Raw genomic sequence first — 7,906 nt, forward strand, 5'->3', positions numbered from 1 at the left:
TTTACCATTTGTTAGAGTGTTATCTTTCACTTGATGACCATTGGAATGTCACAAAGAAACAAACCCTCGGCAGAGGTTACTACACAGATGCCCCCGCTGGAAAGCATGTGGGTGTTGGTTTTGTGAGTCTGATGCCATGTAGTCAGTGACACTTAGCCATGAGATGAGTTGCTGCCCCCAGAACACCAGGCTTGCAGTATGCTTTTGCATCACATTTGTGCTTTATTAAAATTATAGTGACTCCGTGCTATGAACCTTTGGGCTTGTTCCCAAATAATTGAAATTACAAATTTTAAATCTTTTCCTTCTGCAGAAGGCTACTACAGAGGCCCCATAATACCTCCTGACATGTTGGTAAGGCTTACCTTTTCCAAAGCAGTTTCACTAGGTCAAAGCAGTTTCACTGGTAGCTCTAAAAAAGCTTGGAGCTGATTGTCTGGTCATGGTCTGTCCATGGTCATCCTTGTTTTATACATGCAGAGATGGAAGTTGCAAGAAGTTGTTGGTTTGTTTGTGTTTAGCCAAACTCTGGCCTGCTCTTGAAGTGATCACAAAGATCACAGACACATGCACCTCACATTGGGAGAAGCCAGGGGTCTAGTTTTCTTTGCCCGGGGCCTGGTAGAGGCAGGCCTTGAACATAGGACTGTGGGCTCTGGATCTCACACACTTTCCAATAGAAAACAATGTGCGTGTGTGGTATGGGGCAGGCCACAAAAGCAGCAGGAGATCAGCGAAGAGAGCGATCAATCTTGTTGGGATGGCCAGAGAAGCTCATGAAGGTGGTGGGGCCAGGCTGGGCCCAGCAGGAAGGTGGGACTGAGGAATGTGGGAAGGAGAAACAAGAGCATCCCGTGGGCTGGGCAAGGGAGGAGGAAAGCAGGGGCTGGAACTCTTTCATGGAGGAAGGGATAGGCCTGGTGTATACTGAGTGTCCGAGATGGGCCCCTGGGACCAAGGTAGATGGTACAAGGCATTAGAGAGAAGGGAGCCCAGGTGAGTAGATTATATGAAACTTCACTAGGCCTAGGGCTGAGCACATTGCTTGGACTTTATTCCATCCAAAGTAGAGAATTAGTGACACAGTATTTAAAGACAACTTTTGCAGGAGTGGTTTCAGGTTGGGTGTGCTCAGCAGTGGCTGATGGGTTGCAGGGACCCTTGTTGGACCTATGGGGTGGGAGGTATGGTTTGAGTGAACCAGAGAGCCCAGAAATAGTGGCCAGGTGAGGAACCAACACTGGTATGTCAGAGGAGCTGAAAAAAGGCTGGAGATCATTCCCAGGTTTCTTGGTGCCATTGCTCATGTAGCTACCCCTCATATCCCTAACTGCACTTCCTTTTGTTCTGATTCTCCCTGGCAGGGAAAAGACTGGCACAGCAAGAAGACTTACACATACATTTCTGGTAGCAGTTGGACAGAGAGGGCTTGGACCCCCAACTTCTCAGGAAGATGAGACTCCTCCTTGGACCACAAGGCCTGACATCTCTCCAGTGGCCTCCCACAAGCAGTCACCAGACTAGAAAAAGCTGAGACCAGACCTGCCTACATTAAAGATGGGGCCCAGGATGTTGGGGTGAGGCTGTGGGGTGAAGGTGGTATGGGCAAAACAAAGCAGGTATGGGGAGGTCAGGGTCAAGGGATGCCAGAAAGTGCATGGCTGTGCTACAGACCCACCCAGGAAAAGGGTGGCCATGAAGACTAACAAATAAATATATGGCAAAGTCTCAGAGGCCATGTGTTTTGCTGCATGACAAAATCAACAGCTCAGTTAAGCAGACAAGTCAGATACTCTTGACAAAAGCAGGTGGGTATCCAGGATGCCAGAGTACCTGGGCAGCTTCCCAGGTGCCACCCGCAGATGATCAGAAAAAGTGCTTGAATACCCTCTGCATTGACCCCACCGTGGACAGGGGACGTTCTCCAAGAAGGCAAGCTGTGCTCTAGGAGTTGTTAGCCTCTTCTATATACATGCCTGTGGGCAAATGGCAAGGTCAGAGTTATATTTCTCATTGCTTTCCCAGGACCCAGATGATGCTGTGTGCAGGGTCTCCTAGGAGCTGGAAGGACTTCTTCCTGGTGTGTAACGCACATTGCTCTTGTCACGGACAGCTCTTCACTCCTGGTCTTTCTCAGAGGAAGGAGAGCAAGATTACTTTGGGGAGGTCCCTCCTTCCTGCCCACTTACCTCTCTTTCCAGCTTCCTTCCAGGTTCTCTGGAGGGGGAACTTCTATCTGGTTGTCACTCTTCCAAGTGATGAGGTTGATTCCCCCCCCCCCCACCGACTTTACTTTCCTAATTAAGTATGTCTGGGGTTACAGTTTGCTGTAATGCCTGGATCCTCCCAGATATGTGCTGAATGTGGAAGTCTCTACGTCAGGGACCATATTCTTAGCCATGTGCCCACTTAATGTCTAGCAGAGCACCTGACACAGAATTGTCACTCATAAGATGTCTGGTGAATGAGTGAGTGAGGACATGAGTGAATGAGGTGTTGACTCTGGTTAATATATAACATTAAAATGCTTATATATGAATCATCAAGGACTCACACATTGTTTATTACAAGTGAAGGAACTGTCAAGCTACCCTGCAACACACACACACACACGTGCACACCCATGCAAACATATGCACACATGCACATGTACCCATCCTTTTCCCTCCTAGGCATCCCTTCTTACTAGAGAAGCCCTATAACTCTGACATTTTTTATGAAGGTCTGTTTACCAACCTGTGTCTACCATTTGTTCCTTCATTTAACAAGTGTTCCTTGAGTGTCTATGTGCCAAGACCAATGATTAAAATCAGCAAGAATCCATGTCCTTGTGAAGGTTAGGTTCTGGTGAGGAGACACAGGCAGTGGGTACAATAAATAACTAAAATATATTGTTCGCTGGATGAGTATTTAGGAAATAGAGGAAAATCAAGAAAAGGGACAATGGAATACAGTGGGGGTGGGGGTGGAAATCAGCTTAAAATAGGGGAGACAGGGAAAGCCTGACCTAGAAGGTAATGTTAAGTGAAGAGTGGAGGAGGTCAAGGGGTGAACCATGAAGGTACCTGGGGGAAACATTCTAGATAGAGGGGACAGCAATTACAAAGGCCCTGAGGTGGGAGCATCCCTGGCATACTCTAGGAACATCAGAGAGTCCAGTGTGTCCTCTGCTGTGGCTAGAGGACAGTGAGCAAGCAGGAGACGAGTAGGACATGAAGCCTGAGATGGGTGGGTGGCCAACTAGACAGGGGTTCTGATGATCCTAAAAAGACTTTGCTTGTACTCTGAGTTGGAGGGAAGTCCTTCCTCCAGGGTTCTGAGCAGAGAAGTAATAGGATTTAACAGAGTTTAGCAGTTAGGAGATTGTTGGAACAGTCTGGGGGAGAGCCGGGGGCAGGTTGGACCACTGTCAGCAGTGGGGGGAGATGACAGAAGGAATTGGAGAGGGGTGGGTGTGAGAGGAAGAGAGAAGCAAGGATGACTCTAGGGTTGTGGGGTTGAGAGGTGTGTGGAAGAAAGGGAAGACATGGAACCTGGACCACCCTTTCTGGCTGTTGCTGGAAGCCCAGTGGTCCCTTCCCAGAAGTTGGCTGGTGGGATGACCCTCATTCAGGGAAGCAGGCTGAGCACCTGCCCCCACTTCAGCTCCTCTCCAGGAAGCCAGTGGGAGAGTTGCAGCTGTTGTCATTCCTGCCAGGCTCTCTTCCTGAACCCATGTCTGGGATGGGCTATGTCTGAGCTTCCGTGAGACATTCTCAGTCTCTCAGTTCCCCCAACTCCACACACCCACCCCTTGATTTTATTCACTAACTCTCTGCACGTTCTTCACTCTCCCCACTCAAACAAGAGTACAGCAGCCTGCTTCTCAGCCAAGTGACAGAACACCCATAGAAGAATGCCCTTGGACCAGGAGACTGCCACGCAAGTCTATGGCCACAGAACAGTAAAGAGAGATTGTCTGGAAGGTTCTCTTTCAACTCAGACCACTCCTGGGAAAGTTGGGGACATGACTGGCACTGGCCACAGCTGGGAAATGACAGGCAAGGTGTTGTCACATCCTGGTGAATATCAAACCTAAATAGGAAGCAGGAGACCAAAATACCCCAAGGCAGAGATAATGGGGAAGGAAAAAGTAGGGTGCATGAAGTGGACCAGCAGAACCCCAAATCAGTCTGAGGAAAGAAGAAAAATCAGCAGGAGGCTGAGAAGACCACTATCATGGCTCCTAAGAAGGGGTCATGGAGGCCTTGTCCAGAGTAGATGGATGAAGGAGGATGGGCACCCCTCGTGTCATGAGCAGGAGGCCTAATCTCATGGGGTGCCCTCAGACTGTCCTTGCTCTCTGCCATCTGACTGCCTGTGGAACACACCATTTTAGGGTGACTGTTGTCTTTGTTTTAGGTGAGGTACCAGGCCACTTTTGGGTGCCTTATGCTACTACCAAAAGGATTTTGCTTCTTAGGAGCTCAGAAGGGCTGGCTGAAGACGAGGGAGCTCGGTGGGCCAGAAGGAATGGGGTTGGGTGGATCTCTATTCATCTGCTCAAGTGCATGACGGTCACAACGTGGTAGAGTGGAAAGAGTTTTGGACTGAGACTCTGGGGCCCTGGGGCCAGTCCTGGCCCTGCCACTAAACTTACTGTGCAATGCACATCAAGACCTGTCACCTTTTTATCCCTGAGTCCTCCATTTCATCTGAAAAATGGAGAACTGGACCAAATGATCTCCAATATCTCTTCCCACTTTGTAATTCCAAGATCTTTAACTCCATCATGTGCACAATTCTGATTCCATTTATAACATGCAGGGTTTTTCCCACATCACCAAGCAATTCTTCAACATCAGTAGGATGTCCTACAATTCAAGTCATTCTGACACTGTCTGCCTGGAGGTGGCCTCAAGTCCCTCAGGCTGAGGGCTCAGTCCCACATGACTGCTGCCTCCACCCCACTTCAGACCCCAATCAAAAGTCTAGGTAATGCTTCTGACTGACCAGTTCCCACAACCGCCTCCTCGGGTTCCAGTAATTTGCTAGAGCATCTCAGGGAAGTCAGAGAAACATTTTACTTACTAGCTCATTGGTTTATTATAAAAGGATATAACTCAGGAACAGCCAGATGAAGAGCTATATTGGACAAAGTTGGGGTGAGGGGTATGGAGTTTCCATGGTTGCTCTGGGTACACCACTCTGCCCAATCTCATGTGTTCACCAACCCAGAAGCTCACTATACCCTGTCCTTTGGGGGTTTTGTGAAGGCTTTATTCCCCAGGCATGATTCATTAAATCATTGACTATTGGCCGTTGATTGAACCTCCAGCCCCTCTCTCCTCCCCAGAGGTCAGAGGGGAGGAACTCAAAGTTCCAACCTTCTAATCACATGGTTGGTTCTCCGGGCCACTAGCCCTCATCTTTAGGTGCAGCCCAGAAGTTGCCTCATTAACATAACAGGAGACACCTTGATGGCTCTCATCATTTAGGAAATTCCAAGTGTTTTTGGAGGACTGCATGAGAAACAGGATGAAGATCACATATATATTTCTTATTGGAATTCACAATATGACAATGTGGATAACTGAGGGCAAACTAATTTCCAGGTACATGATAGAAAATGAAAGCCCTCTCCCCTTGCTTAGGGAGATTCATGTTGATTCAATTCTTATTAAGCATCTATACTCAATGGCAGTCAGTTATACTAGCCATGGGACTTTAACTCTTAGTAAAATTATTCTGGTATCTGTGCAAGAATAGCAGGTTTATGGATTACCTACGGCATAGGGTTGTTGTGAAGACAGAATGAGTTAATATTTAAGCAGTGCCTAGAACCGTGCCTGGCCTGCATGAAGTATGTCTAAGTGCTCACCATTGTCATTATTATCATCCCTACTATAGGATGGGTCACACAGACATTCTTCTCCTGCTAAGGATGGAACTTCTCAGTCTCATTTTCATAGAGTTCCAAACTCAAGCCAGCAAGCTTGATGGAACTCTTGGCTAGGAATCTGGCTCTGTGGGCCACATGGGAGGATCCTCCATCTCTCAGCTCAGTCTCAGAACACCAAGCCAGCCTAGTGGTTGCAGCAGAGTCAGTGAGATCAGGATAAGATGTGTCAGGTGGTTGTTGTAAGAGCATAATGCAGTGATGTTTGTGAAAGTGCTTGGTGACCATCAGGATCCCTCCAAACATAGGAGGTTATGAGCAATCCTGTGTCTTCCTCTTGGATGAACAATAGCCTGTGAGCTCAACTCAGTCATAGAGCATCTCAGAGATGGGAGATCATCTCCCACTAATGCCGATGCTGGTTGACCTGCATTCCACCACCCCCAGCAAGCCCCAGAGAAGTGAAAGGGGTTTGTCCACCGTGTGGCAGTGGCTGGTAGAGCTTCCTGCATAGGAGGTCAGAGCTCCTGGCCCTCTGGCTTCTGGAATGTTGCTGATTCTGAGGCTTATAAGCCAGAAATCAAGAGTGCTTGTCCTTGCAGCCACAGCCTCCCATGCTGGAGGTGATAAAAAACAAAACAAAATAACTCCTCCAAAAACTGTATGTGCAATAGAGATGACATACTTGAGAATCTGGGCCACACTCATCGGCTCTGAATCTCCAGGTAAGATTCAGAGCCACTTTCCATTTCTGACAACTCCACTAGAGGGAGCACCACCACTTGTATTTCTCCCACAGGCCGGATGGGGGGAAAAAAAAAGTTAGGTCATTCCAGGGGGTCCTTGCATGATTAAACAAACCTGCTGTGTGAATCCATGCAGGACTGAGAGTCTGCATTGCCCTTCCTTGGGGGCTGCCCGGCTCTCCTCCCAGCAGTCCTGAATAACTGGTAGTCTAGTGAAATGGGTGATGACCTGCCCCCCATCCATGCTTGAGCACGAGGAAGTGCTGTGTGCAATAGTAAACATGGCTGCTCAGGGATCCTGGGCCCATGTGCTGGGAGCCAGGGCTTCAAAGGCTCCCTGATGGTATGGCCTGTGAAGTCAAGTGGGCATCTTCAGGGGCCCTTGCCTGGGGAGCCCAACCTCCTGAAAGAGGCAACAGAGCAATGGACAGCAGCAGGAAACTGCTCTGGAAACTCCACACAGAGGCCTGGCATCCTGGGGACTTCTGCTCAATTTACTATCTGTGGAGAGAAATTATCCATAGGGGCTAGGCAATAATATCACAAAGAAATCAAGTGTCTTTTGAAAAAAAAGATTTTCCAGTTCAAATACCACTTGGTTGCAGAGATTTTCTGGAATCTCAACAGGCCAGGAATCAGGCTGAGTTATTTCGAGCTCCTACCTAAATAGGGGACCTGTGCACAAACTTTCTCTTCTAGAGCAAGTTTTCAGTGCTGGGCCTCAGTTCCCTCCTCTGCCAAGCAAGGAGGTGATGATCTTCAAGATCCCCCCTGCAACAGACCAATTCTCAGTTTGTCCTCTTGCATTATGGACCATTTGTCATCAACTCTCTGCTCTCTGTAGCTCAAACCATGTTAAAAGTGGCTTCCCTCTTCCACATAAGCATCTGGCTTCCCTCTTCCACATAAGCATCTTTTTTAAAATTTATTTAATTTTTTTTAGAGGGAAAAAGAGCATGCACACGTGAGCAGGGGTGGGGGGGGCAGAGGGAGGAGAAAGAGAATCTTAAGCAGGCTTCAGGCCCAGTGCAGAGCTGGACATGGGGCTCCATCTCACAACCCTGAGATCATGACCTGAGCAGAAATCAAGAGTCGGATGCTCAATCAACTGAGCCACCCAGGCGCTCCTACATAAGTGTCTTTTTAAAGTACCAGTAACAATAAAATTAGGTTGACTTCTTGGAAGTAGTCAATTCATCAAAAATGATTCCGAGTCCCTCTGTGCTTAACAGGGTCAGTAGGCTTCTCCAGCAGTAGGCTTCTCCAGCAGTAAGGCTTCTCC

General features: G+C 48.2%; 1 protein-coding gene across 3 annotated transcripts in view; it reads left to right on the top strand.

Annotated features, from left to right (window-relative positions):
- The window catches only part of KCNA6 (potassium voltage-gated channel subfamily A member 6), a 65,571-nt gene that overhangs the window by 43,555 nt on the left and 14,110 nt on the right, over positions 1–7,906 (top strand). Inside the window, exon 3 of one of the 3 annotated variants that reach the window (XM_073888747.1) lies at positions 1,365–2,427. The exons of 1 other annotated variant lie outside the window; for it this stretch is intronic. The gene's annotated coding sequence lies outside the window, so the exon portion shown is untranslated. Of the gene's footprint in view, positions 1–1,364; positions 2,428–7,906 lie in introns of those variants that run through there. One more of the 3 variants, XM_073888746.1, reaches the window with a different exon arrangement.

The sequence above is a fragment of the Callorhinus ursinus genome, unplaced genomic scaffold (genome assembly GCF_003265705.2).
Source record: "Callorhinus ursinus isolate GAN/ISIS: 27379988/994484 unplaced genomic scaffold, GSC_fseal_2.0 scaffold94, whole genome shotgun sequence".
In the NCBI taxonomy this organism is placed as follows: Eukaryota; Metazoa; Chordata; class Mammalia; order Carnivora; family Otariidae; genus Callorhinus; species Callorhinus ursinus.